Here is a 13,997-nt window from a genome sequence, read left to right as displayed (position 1 = left end):
CAACAGAAAAGGGGACTTGCAACACTTTTTACGTCTAAGGGTTCATGCACACGACCGTATGTATTTTGCAGTCCCAAAAAAACGGATCTGCAAAAAAAACGGATGACGTCCGTGTGCATTCAGTATTTTTCGGAACGGAACAGCTGGCCCCTGATAGAATAGTACTATCCTTGTCCGTAATGCGGACATTAATAGGACATGTTCTAATTTTTTTTTTGCGGAGCGGAAATACGGACATACGGAAACGGAATGCACACGAGGTAACTTCCGTTTTTTTTGCAGACCCATTGAAATGAATGGTTCCGCATACGGTCTGCAGAAAAAAACAAAAAACGGAACGGACAAGGAAAGAATATATATACGTTCGAGGGCATGAGCCCTAAGGCTCTATTCACACGTCCGTGATGTGTTGCGGACCCGCAAATTGCGGGTCCGCAACACACCAGCCCGTCACCCCCATTGAAATGCCTATTCTTGTCCGCAAGCTGCGGACAAGAATAGGACATGCTCTATCTTTTTGCGGAGCTGCGTACCCAAAATCGGGGGCGCGCTCCGCAATTGCGGCTGCAGACAGCACACTGTGTGCTGTCCGCATTCATTCCGTCCCCATAGAGAATGAATGGGTCCGCACACTTTCCGCAAAATTGCGGAAAGGATGCGGACCCATTTTGCGGACGTGTGAATGGAGCCTTAGAGTGTCGCAGATCTCTTAGTAAATGTGCCCCACTGAACCATTCATTTCTATGAGGCCAAGCACATGTGTATTTTATTACGGATCCATGTGGCCATTCGGCAAATTATAGAACATGTCCTTTTCCGGGCCATATTATGGATGAGAATACCCATATGTATTGATTGGAGTGAGAAAATACGGAACGCCCGCGGAAGGAATCTGCATTTTGCATGAGACCTCATTTACATTGCTTCTTTTGTATTTTATTTTTTCAATTTTTTATTTTTTTTACTACTTTATTTGCACCCTGTTCCCGAAATATGGATATATGCAGACATTTGTAAGCAGGAAAGAGTTAAGGTGAAATTCCTGACGGTTTTATATTCTTAGCTGAAACTTCCTGGACATGGACTGAATGTAACAGGAAACATGAAGTGCAGACATAGTGCGAGGCTCTGATGGCTCAGCCTGTTCACAGGAGGAGCTCTGCTGACACGTCAGAAAAGACAGAGGCACTTGTACACACATAGCAGGCGAACCGAGGAAAAGGAAGAGTGCAAGCCTCTCACACCGCCGCCTGCATGGTATGTAATGTCCTATATACCCTTTCTGATCCATGAGAGTCAGGACTGAGAGGAGCCTGGAGTTACACAACTTGGGAACAAGCAAGGCAGCTGCTTGTAGAGGAGCTCCTCATGATATCAGAGGACTGGGGGGGTTTAAGGAAAGTTATGGTGGGTGCAACTCCTGGACTGGGAGAGAAGTCACGACAGACGTGCATACTAGTCCGTAAGATAGAGCCGCCGGTAGCCGTAGATTGGATCTCTTGCTGCCTTGTTATAACGCTAATGATGTGAAAAGTAGACGGTCTGTCCAGAAGGCATGTCTTAGTAGTGCCGCTTGTGGGTACCGGAGCAAGGCGGTCACTTTTCTCATCATTTTAGGTACCCTAGCTCTCAAAAAGTCAATTTCGTAGTTGCTATGAACTGATGAATATTTCTGACACTGATTATTTGGGTATAGAATTCTGTATTGTGAGGCCTCATGCAGACAACTGTTTGTTTCATCCGTGTACTATCTGGATTTTTTTGCAGATGGTACACTGACCCATTCATTTCTATGGGACCATGTACACATCCGTATTTTTTGCAGATCCGCAAATTATGGAACATGTCCTATTCTTGCCTGTATTGCGGATGAGAATAACTATTTCTATTGATTGGAGTGAGAAAAATACGGAACACACATGGAAGTTATCCGCAGTTTGCGAACCATAAGGCCTCTTGCACACGACCGTATGGCTTTTTCAGTATTTTGCAGTCCGCAAAAAATACGGATCTGCAAAAAATATATATGACGTCCGTGTGCATTCCGTTTTTTTTGCGGAACGGACACCTGGCCCCTTATAGAACAGTACTATCCTTGTCCGTTATACTGACAATAATAGGACATGTTCTATCTTTGAACGGAAATACGGAAATGGAAGGCATACAGAGTAACTTACTTTTTTTTGAGGATCCATTAAAATGAATGGAAAATGAAACGTAAACGGGGAAAAAAAAAGTGTGCAAGAGGCATGCGGTCGTGGGCATAAAGCCTTAGGCCTCTTGCACACAAATTTTCTTTCCGTGCCATTCCGTTTTTTTTTTGCGGACCATTTACAGGACTATTCATTCCAATGGGTCCGCAAAAAAAACGGAAGGTACTCTATGTGCATTGCGATTTCCGTATATTTCTGTTCCGCAAAAAAATAGAACATGTCCTAATTCTTGTCTGCATCACGGACAAGGATAATACTGTTCTATTAGGGGCCAGCTGTTCCGTTCCGCAAAATACGGAATGCACACGGACGTCATCCATATTTTTTGCGGACGGCAAAATACATACGGTCGTGTTTAAGAGGCCTTACACTATGCTTTCCTGCTAGCTTCTCCTGTGAGCACTGGTCATCACAAGACATTTTGGTTTGAGTATAACATATGACGTATTATTTGTAATGGGTGTCCAGGTCTTGATTGTGTAAGGGCTCATGCACATGAACCTATTTTCTTTCTGTGTCCGGTCCGTTTTTTTTTTTTGTGTGCATTCCATTTCCGTATGTCCGTTCCGCAAAGAAATAGAACATGTCCTATTATTGTCCACATTACGGACAAGGATAAAACTGTTCTATTAGGGGCCAGCTGTTCCGTTCCGCAAAATACAGAATGCCCACATACGTCATCCATATTTTTTGCGGATCCATTTTTGCGGACCTCAAAATACATAAGGTCGTGTACATGAGCCCTAAGGCTTATGTCTGCCTTAGGGCTCATGCACACGACAGTATTTTGCGTTCCGTATACGGTCCTTATACGGAACCATTCATTTCAATGGGTCCGCAAAAGGTGCGGACAGCACTCTGTGTGCTTGATTAGAAGAAAGAACCGGCACTCCTTACGATGTAATTATCAATATTTTATTCGCCACTCATGGGTAGAAGTGCAAACAGCGAGTGGCCACTCGCTGTTTGCACTTCTACCCATGAGTGGCGAATAAAATATTGATAATTACATCGTAAGGAGTGCCGGTTCTTTCTTCTAATCAAGTACCTGGGGCGACGCCCGCGGACCGTGCACCCACAACAGCAGTGCCGCCCGATATTCATTACCAAGCACTCTGTGTGCTGTCTGCATCCGTTGCTCTGTTCCGTGACCCCGCAAAAATAGGACATGTCCTATTCTTGTCCGTTTTGCAGACAAGAGTAGGCATCTCTATAATGGGCCTCCTGTTCCGTTCCGCAAATTGTGGGAAGGCACACAGGCGGCATTAGTTTTTTTTGCGGATCCGCAATTTGCGGACCGCAAAAAACGGCACGGCCGTGTGCATGAGCCCTTATGGCTCACGCATATGGCTGATGCCCGGCCGTTCCGTGCATTGGGGACCGCAAATGCACTGGCAACATCCGTGCGTTTTCCGCACCCAGATGCAGACCCATTCAACTTGAATGGGTCCGTGATCCGTCAGGACCGCAAATAAAAATAGAACATGTTCTATATATTTTTTGGTGGTGCGGAGACACGGAGAGAAACCCCACAGAAGCACTCAGCCCAGACGGCACGCGTTCGTGTGCATGAGCCCTTAGGCACAGTGTAATTTGCTGATGTATCTTGCCTTTGAATGTCCTGAACTGGCGATTCCAGCAGTGGCATGATGTCATTGGAAGGAGAAGGTTTATTGGCAGAAAGACTGGATTACAAATAGTTCTTACATGCTTCCATTGCTGCAAGCAAGGGTGGGAAATGGAATGATTACTATGAAGTTATTATTTACAGTATTTGGCATGATGACAAGTTTCTAAAATCGGCTATTTCTCATACAGCAAATGAGCAAAAATAGTTGTCTTGTGAAGGGTTAGTAACCCCATGTCTGACTACAGTTAGAATTCATAGATGAGTTTTTCTACAAATATACGTTAGGAAATATCAATATTCTGCCCCCCCCCCCTTCCCCCCTACCATGGGGGTCCTCCACTGAAAAAAGTGGCCTTAGTAACTAGTAAACTGCAATGGCTACTATAGGGCTCTTTCACACAAGTGAGTTTTCTATCCGTGTAGCAAACCTATAGCATCTGGATGGAATTCTGACCCATTCATTTCTATGGGTCTGTGCACCTGAGAATTGTAGGCTCTGTAGAAGAGAATGGGGCTTGCGTGAAAAATGGAAAACATTCAGAGATGTAGATTGTTATTCTTCCGTTTTTCCCCAAAAAATGCATGCAATCCGGACAGAAAAAAACCACACGCTGAAGGCAATCACAGACAAAACTGATTGAACTTGCATGCAAACCATCAGTTTTTTTCCCTGAACAGTTCCTGACGCACTCTGTATCGCTCATGTGAAAGAGGTCGTACTCACAACCCTACGCTGGGCATGTACGGCATCACTTCTCAGTACTTAAATGTAGACCAGGGACTGCAGTACCTTTGTGCTATTGATCAGAGGTCGAACCCCAATGGTCAGTGAACTATTGCCTATCCTTGTGATACTGTATATAGAAGTCCTCATGCCCATGGCCGTATGTTCAGTCTGCATCCGATCCGCATTCTTATTTTTCATTCATTTCAATGGGGCTGCAAAAGATGCAGACAGCACACCGTGTGATGTCCGCATCCGTATGTCTGTTCCGCTTTGTGGACAAGGATAGGATACTTCTGCAGGAGTTAAAAAAGAAATGGCGGCATGCACTTTGCCAGTTCCGCGATTTGTGGATAGCAAAACGGATACGGTCAATGTTGGATGGTTGACAGACAGACAGGCAACATCTGTAAACTCTTCCTTTACTGCAACAATCTGAGCAGGTGTACGGTAACAATGACAAATGGCAATAGTTCTCCCTCATTGTACTTACCGTATGTGTGTGTGTGTGTGTGTGTATAGCTATATATCTAAGGAGTCTCTGTATGACAGTTTCTTGATTGAATTGATAGAAATGCCGTCGTCGGCCTCCATATAACAGAATGAGGCCTCATTCAAACTGTTTTAGCATCTGTATTACTGCCGCAAATATGAGCCCTGACCACAGACCTCAAGCAGAACCTGCAGCATCCTGGATCCGTACCGTGCTGTTAGGCTAGGTTCACACTTCTGTTAGTCTGGTAGGCTGTCCCAGCATAAACCGCACGGATGTCTCCTGCTCCTAAACGGAGCAGGAGAATGGAAAGGACGGATTCGGCACATAACTTAGCCAAACGGAGCCTATGGACCCCATGGACTATAATGGGGAAGATTTTTGAAGCGGAGACAAAAGTCCTGCATGCACAACTTTTGTCTCCGTTCCAAAATCATCTTCTGAGCAGAAACCTAACGGACCCCATTATAGTCTATGGGGTCCTTAGGTTCCTATGGGGTCCTCAGTTATGTGCCGAATCTGTCCTTTCCATTCTCCTGCTCCTAAACGGAGCAGGAGAACAGAAAGTCTGAACGGTGATGTGAACGAAGCCTTATTGGCATCCAAGCAGTCTGGATGCAAAATGGGTGGCAGTAAATAGTGTGTCACCGACTCTCTGCGTTGAGGCCCCAAGGCCACAGTCTTTTCTCCGGGGTCACAGAGATCACACTGCTACACCTTTTGTATGCTGTAGGGCACAGTGAAAATAACATAAACCTCTCAGTATACACATGTTTGTTTACAACAAAAAGTCATTGGATAAAGCATGCCACCATATGTGCACACAGTTCCATACCCTGGAGCCTTATGTTAGAGGTATATGTCTAGGAATACTGTCGATGTATACTTATGACATAGCCAAAAAAAAGAGATGTGAACAAAGCCTTAAGGCCTCATGCACACGACCGTTGTTCGGGTCCGCAGTTTTTGCGGCTCGGGTGCGGACCTATTCACTTCAATGGGGCCGCAAAAGATGCGGACAGCACTCCGTGTGCTGTCCGCATCCGTTGCTCCGTTCCGTGGCCCCACAAAAAAAATATAACATGTCCTATTCTTGTCCGTTTTGAAAACACGAATAGGCATTTCTACAATGGGCTGCCCGTTCCGTTCCCCAAATTGCAGAAGGCACACGGGCGGCTTCCGTTTTTTGCGAATCCGCGGTTTACGAACTGCAAAAAAAGGCACGGTCATGTGCATGAGGCCTAAGGGTTTTTTCCAGGATCTTGCTATTGATGGCCTGTCCTCAGGATAGGCCATCAATATCTGTTTGACGTGTCTGAAACCCCCACATCTACCAATCACCTGGTCTGTAGTAGCAGCTCTGTCCACTACCCAGTGGATGGGGCTGTGTAGTTTTGTGCTAGTGCTAACCCTGAAACACCTGATCAGCAGGGGTGCAGGGTGTCGGACCCCAGCAAACAGCTATTGATGGCTTATCCTGACGATAGGCCTTCAATAGTAAAAAACCTTTCAGCGGCAAAAACCACCCCAAACGGCCAGCAGTACCTTCAAGTAGTCAGCAGTGTGTTTCTAATGATGATTTTCTTCCTGCAGTCACATGTGGTAAAAGCAGGAAAAAACTTTCTTTTATCCCCTGAGCACCCTATTTTCGGGTCGCGCTTGAAGTAAAGGGGGCAGCGGCCTTCTTGCTTCAAGTCACGGTAACCATACCCCCTTGCCTGCCTCTTCTCCTGTAACTGACAACGCTTATGCAGGGAGTTCGGCTGGCTTTGCCGAACAGCTGTCTGTCCGTCACAGGCAAAGAGGCAGGCAAGGGGGTATGGTTACCTTGACTTTAAGCAAGGAGGCCGCTGCCCCCTTCACTTCAAGAGCGACCCGAAAATAGGGCGCTCAGGGGATAAAAGAAAGTTTTTTCCTGCTTTTACCGCACTGAATACCACAGCATTCCCTTCAGGTTTGCATTAGCATTAGTGTGATAAAAACCCCCATAGTGCATGCTGGTTTCCTCTCTTTCCTAGGTAACACACAGCTCCTGCCCACATGATCAACTTATCAGGCTAGACCACCTTCTTCCATTACTCCATGGTCCAGTTTTGGTGTTCATATGCTCATTATAGGTACTTTTGACTGTGGACAAGGGTCAGCATTGGTTCCCTGTCTAGTCTGCGGCTACACAGCCCTATACGCAGCGAGCTGTGACGCCTTGTGTGTCCTGGCACCTTTCTCTCATAGCCAGCACGTCTTCACGTTTTTCAGCAGTTTGTGCTGCAGTAGCTTTCCTGTGGGATCGGATCAGAGAGACTAGCCTTGGATTTACATTCCAGTTATCCTTCCCTGGACCACATTTGGTAGGTACTGACCACCTCATACCAGGAATACAAGACCTGACCTATTGGAGACTCTATGACTTCTGACCTAATCTACGGAAATGTATATGCAACCTTTTGGAGATTTTAAGACCGTTGCCCTTAAGCTTGCACAGAACAAAGGCCCTGTTTTGTCAGCAGGAGACTTTTGCCTATTTGTGTACAGGCAACTGTCCGTGCGCCAAATTTATGAAAGTGGTGCACAGCACTTTTTAAATTTAGCACAGGCAAACTATCACATTCTGATGTTAGAGTACCTTTACACGGACCGATTATCTGACAGCCGATCGGGGAAGAACGTTTGTACAGACGATTGTTCCCGATAATCTAATCATGTAAAAGGTGCCAGCAATCGCCCATCGATGCTTTTTCATTGGGTGCTCGTGTCGTTCTTCCCAAACTCATCGTTCCTGCGCAGCAGATCGTGGTGTATAAACAGTGATCTGCTGCACTGGAGCAATGATTTTCTATAAGGACAATCGTTCGCTCGTCCCCATACCGTGGAGGTGATTACTGCGTGTAAATGCAGCAGTCGCCTCCGCAGATGATCTGACCGTGATCGGGACCATCCGCGGTTTGCAAAGTCAAAATGCATAAGGTCTAAAGGTGAGAAAAAATCTGTTTCGGTTTCTTAGACGTGTAAAGGGTGTAACTCCTTTATAAATGTCAGATTGAAAGAAGCAAAAACATCACTCCTGTCCAGTGTCGGACTGGGGTACCTAGGGCCCACCAGTAAAATTTATATTGGGGGTCCATTGTACGGATACTTTCAAATATAATACATATTTTAACAAGTTTTTTATATGAACATAGACTGGTTGAGGTGCTGTACATTGTATATATGTATGTAGTGCAGTAAGTCTACTGTGTTATGTGCCACTTGTGCAGGGGGTGGGAGACTAGGGGCCCACCTTGCTCAGGGGCCCTCCGGGGGATTCACCTGTACCCCTGTGGGCCAGTCCGAGCCTGCTCCTGTCTTGTTACAGGCACATTGTCCTAAACCTTGTGTTCATGGGGATGTTCTGCTGCTCGGCTATGACTCAGCATGCACAGAGGTTCCTTCATGTGGCCAGTTGTACGGCTGGGTTTCAATGTTTTGCTGGGATACCGAGCAGTTACTAAAACAAATCTCATATGGCTTGCATTAGCAGAGTATGCACAAATCTGAATAAAAAATACCCATGTTGTATGTAGGATAATTCAGTTTTGCAGGTTAATCGGCTTCCAAGATTTCATATACTACACGGAAATGTTTTAAACAGTTTGCATGTATTTCAGTTTACTTCCCCCTTTATGTAATTACCACCCCCACATCGCTGTTGAGCTGTTTGCAGAGGCCGATACCCTCCGATGAGCAGGGCAGCCTCTTCACAGCATACCAAGCACAGCGTCATACATTGTATGGTGGGTGTGCTTGGTATTTCAGTCTACGCCCATTCACTGGAAAAGGACTGAGCTGCATATAGGCCATGTGACCGATGAACATAATGTCACATGACTAGGAAAAGGCCACAGCCCACACTGGAGTGCCACGGCTTCTTCAAACAGTTGAGCGGTAGGGAGGCCAGTTGCCGGAACCCCACCGATCTAATATTGATGACTTATCCTGAGAATGGGTCATTGGTCATTATTATTCCTGGAAAACCCTTTTAAATTTGTAATAACTGTGCTGTCCACAATTGTGAGTGATATGTCGGCTCCTATATGATCCGGTTTTATAACTATATAACATAAGTGACTGATTTTCTTCTTGTGTTCTACAGTATTTATGGTGTTTGTTCCTCTAGAAATACTTTCCCACATTTGAATATTCATTTGAATTACATGTATTATTATTTATTTGAAATTAATTAATTTCATGGCACTGTGCATGTGTCAAGGTGAAGGGGAGAAACCTATCATAAAATAAATAATTTTGTAATAATAATTGGCACAGACAGTAATTCTGGTAGATATGGAATGGAAATTGGCACACATCCTTCTAAGTATCACTTATTTGCTTCTCTGCTGCTTTTGATTCTTAGGCTAGGGCTACACGACAACATGTGTCGCGGGACAAACACCATAATCATAGTCTATGGTGTCGCACTGCGACTGCGACACACCAGTAGCAAAGAATCCATCCGAGATGGATTTTTCTGCGACTGTCGTAGTGCGACACCATAGACTATCATTATAAAAATTGTCTCGCACGACACATGTTGCAGTGTAGTTGTGCCCTATGTGTCGCGCGACTTATTGTCGCGCAACACATGTCGTCGTGTAGCCCTAGCCTAAGTCAACAGTCAGGTCCTCATCAAGGTCTATAGGATAACCTGGGCAAAATTAGGGAAGCTTTCTGGTTTTTGAAGGAGGCGAAAGTAGCGGGGGCGTAGCTATAGGGGGTTCAGAGGTAGCAGTCACTACCAGACCCAGGAACCTGATGGGGCCCAAAAACCCTTGTGCCGTATAAGAAGACACCAGTATTATAGAAAGTGCATGCTGGGAGAACTCTGTTATAGATTTTGCACTGGGACCCAGAATCTTCAAGTTACACTTCGAGCGGAAGGGAAGGGGTTAAGTCAAGAATTTGGCATGGGTAATGCCATTTTAATTTTTGCCTCAGGCAGCATGAAGGCTATGTGCTTCCCTGGCCACAAAGCAGTGAGGGAAGGGGGGCCCAAGCTGAACTCTTGCACAAGGGCCCATGAGCCTTTAGCTACGCCCCTTGAAAGTTAAATAGTAAAAAAAAAAAAAAATTGCCTAATAATAGCACCATATCATGCCCTGAATAATACTTCTATACAGCATACAATATAATACTGCTAAATTGGGATTTCCATGTTGGCCTCAGACATGTTACTTAGAGCTTCTATAGTGGAGGCCACCCTTTCATTAGTCAAGGCCTACCACAAGTTGTCTGCATGCAGGTAGACATTTTATATAGCAAAATACCATAATCCGCTAAGAACAGGTTAAACTAGATGTAGAAATGTTTTACAGAAGAGTGCAATGCTGAGCAGCGGTTGATTGAGGGTCATGAGCAGGAGTTCTGTATGTCCTAATAAACTGTGTAATGCATGGACATATTGGATACATTGCAGTAATACGCTGCGTAGACAACTGCTATGGATTTGCATTCTGGTTTTAGCCACAGTTTTTACATGTGAAACACATTTTTTGAACATTATTCACTTGTACAAACGACATTGCAAATTCGCTAGAATTGCATGCCGTATTGTAATTGCACGGCACAATGTAGCATGTAAATCCAACCTTAAAACGTCTCTTTGCTGTAATATAGGGCTCAGATCAGGGAACCCCTCTGTTAAAGGGAGTCTTTCACCGAATATGACCATTACAGACCACTCAGATCAGGTTCTCCATTACTTTCCCCAGATTACTATGGTACCTTCCATATTGCCGTCCATCGCCGATTTGCTCCAAAAAACACTTTTATACCATATGGTAATTAGGTTCTGAAGGTGCCCAGGGGCGCGGCGTTCATGCGGCTGGTTCCCAGGCCCCTCGGCGCTTTGCTTACCAAACCCCTCCTCTTTCACCCGTCTGGCCCGCCCTTGTTTAATCTGATTACCTCCTCCTCTCTGTCTGAAATCCCGCATCCTCGCCACTCCACACATTCCCGGCGCGTGCGCACTGCATTGCCCATTATGGGCAGAGGAACAGGGACTTTCAATGCGCATGCGCCAGCCTGCGCAACCCGATCCAGCCGGCGGAGGCACGGGATTTCAGACGGAGAGGTTTCCGTTCTGCAAAAAAGTAGTGCATGTCCTATTATTGTCTGCAAATCACGGTCCGAGGCCCCATTAAAGTCAATAGGTCCGCAAAAAATTCGGAACTCATCCGTATTTCATCCGTATTTTGCGGATCCATACTGTAGAATGCAATGCCCAGCCCATATTGCTCATGTGTTTGGTGATTAATAAGTTACTGTTTCCGATCCGCAAATAACGGATCGCATACAGAAACCATACGGATATGTTTTGGGGAATAACAGAACGGAAGAGGACTTAAATCAGAGAAAAAAAACCTCAGATACGGAACAACGGATCCGTGAAAAACGGACCGCAAAACAACAGTCATGTGCATGAGCCCTTAGCATGTCACCAACAGCTTGTTTGGAGTCTGCACAAAAGGGGACTAGATACGGTACCGATCAGCTGTTATAAACCCAGGTTATCAACAAAACATGAGCCTGTATCAACCAGCGGGATGAAGAGTTGATAGGGAATATTTAATATACTTCCCTCCACAGCGGTAATTTGACATTTTAAAAGGAGCTGAATAACCAGACAACCCATTAACCTGAGGGCTTCTCTTCTTCTCCCCTTTTACATATCTAAATAAGAAACCGAAATAGATTCTTATTCACCTTTAAATTATGCAGGAAAACTTTAGCATATAAAATAGAAAGCTGAAGTTGGACTATAGTAAAAGTAATATGTTATATATTCCTAACCAAAGTTAGAGGGGAATTACGATTACTACGTTAAGGGCTCATGCACATGACCGTATGTATTTTGCAGTCCACAAAAAACGGATCCACAAAAAATACAAATGACATCCGTGTGCATTCCGTATTTTGCAGAACAGAATAGCTGGCCCCTAATAGAACAGTACTATCCTTGTCCGTAATGCGGGCAATTTTATAGGACATGTTCTTTTTTTTTGGCGGAACAGAAATGCGGACATACGGAAATGGAATGCACACTTTTTTTGCGGACCCATTAAAATGAATGGTTCCGCATACAGTCCGCAAAAAACGGAACGGACACGGAAAGAAAATACATTTGTGTGCATAAACCCTAAGTTAGATTGGTGGGGGTCCTACCACTGAGACTCCCACTAGTCATGGGAAACCCCATAGACCCCTAAAATGAACGTCGTGGCAGTTCAAACATGCTCCCTGCCACTCCGTTCATCTCTACCCCTAAGTTCACACTTGCGCGTTTTACAGCGCGTTCGAACGCGCTGTAAAACGCATAACCGATGCAAACCAATGCTTCCCTATGGGACTGGTTCACAATTTCACGTTTTACAGCGCGTTCGAACGCGCTGAAAAACGCCCGACGCATAAACAAGTTCTTGAGCTTCTTTGGGGCGTTTTGTCGAGCGTTTGCGGCCATAGGACACTGCTGTCAATCACACAAACGCGCGTAATACGCGCGTTGACTATGGACAAAAACGCGCACAAATACATGCGTCAAAATACGCGTTAAACGCGCATATCAAATACGCTCAGGTCTGAACCCAGTGTACAGGAGTTCCAGAAACAGTGATGTACAGTGCAAGGCTATCTCCTGAACCTGCCTCGATTAATTTCAGAGGGCTCGGAGGGGTACGGGGTACTTGTTCTCGTGATCCTTGGGGTTCCAGTGGTAGGATCTCCAGCAACCTAATAGTTTTCTCCTATCTTGTGGACTGGGTATACCTTGTAACAACCGGAAAACCCCCTTTATTACCATACAGAGGCAATCAACACATGTAAACGTGAAACCTAGCAAGACGTATGTACCACAGAGGTAGACCATACAGCTGCTATGGGAGAACTTGTACAAGGATCCGCTTCTTAAAGCATTGACAATAATGGCAATTTCTGCTGTGGGGTCTCTTTACATTCTGTGCGTGCCCCATTACCTAGCTTCCAACATCCCGCTGTAATAGTACCAGTAATGTACCAGTATTTCCAAAGAAAGATGACTCTGGTCACCTGTCCTTAGGGTAGACTTTACAGATATATTCTGTCCTTCAGCAGCACGTTACAAATACATGTTCCTGATGAACTAGGGTCAATTTAAGAAGAGGACACATTTTGTTTCCCTCTGCAGATTATTATTTTTTTTAGGTTTATATCCGCTTTCAGGGAAATCCATCCCTTCCTGAACTCGCCTACGATATTTCCTGTAAAGATTTGTAATGAGTTTTTTGGAATTTGACATCAGCTTAGAAACTTTACTTTTATAGTGGGCTGAAAATGCAATGTACCATTTCTGGAGTCAGAAAAACATGAAGTGAAGCCAAACATTTCTCAGATGTACCAGGTTGCCAAATATGCATTCCACAATAATTCCACGCTGGGAAAACATGAAAGCTCTGTGCTGTATTCCCAGATAGATGGTAACGGTTTCCTTTATCGGTCAGGCATTCGTATGATGACCTGATGGCTCCTAAGAAATTTTATGTGTGTTTTATTGCAACTATTAAAGTAACAGACCTTAACGATATGTTGGCAGATCACTGTAGAAAAGACGACCCGATAGGTTTGTTCTAAAGTATCGCATTACACTTCTATTGGAATACTGAATCTCATTTCTAGTAATTTCCTAATATACTTTGTAGAAACTACGAATTGGTGTGGTAATGAAAAGCAGGAAGTGCTTTACCCCATATGCAGTGGCGCATCTATACCGGGGGGCAGATCCTGCACTTGTGGTCCGCTGCTAATGGCAATCCTAAATGCAAAAGTGCATACAATGGAGGATGCCCGCAGCGGACCACAATAGACGTCCTACACAGGATAGCAAATGTGTGGATGTGATAAACAATCAAACAAAATGACAATAACTTTTAC

General features: G+C 44.9%; 1 protein-coding gene across 1 annotated transcript in view; it reads left to right on the top strand.

Moving 5' to 3' along the window:
* The first annotated feature begins 1,121 nt into the window (after window positions 1-1,121).
* The window catches only part of LOC121001948 (serine/threonine-protein kinase Sgk3), a 135,716-nt gene continuing 122,840 nt past the window's right edge, over window positions 1,122-13,997 (top strand). The window contains exon 1 of the mRNA XM_040433222.1: window positions 1,122-1,257. The gene's annotated coding sequence lies outside the window, so the exon portion shown is untranslated. The remainder of the gene's footprint in view (window positions 1,258-13,997) is intronic.

The sequence above is a fragment of the Bufo bufo genome, chromosome 5, assembly GCF_905171765.1.
Source record: "Bufo bufo chromosome 5, aBufBuf1.1, whole genome shotgun sequence".
Taxonomy (NCBI): Eukaryota; Metazoa; Chordata; class Amphibia; order Anura; family Bufonidae; genus Bufo; species Bufo bufo.
Note: the sequence above shows the minus strand (reverse complement) of the source record. Positions and strands in the feature narration are given on the sequence as shown.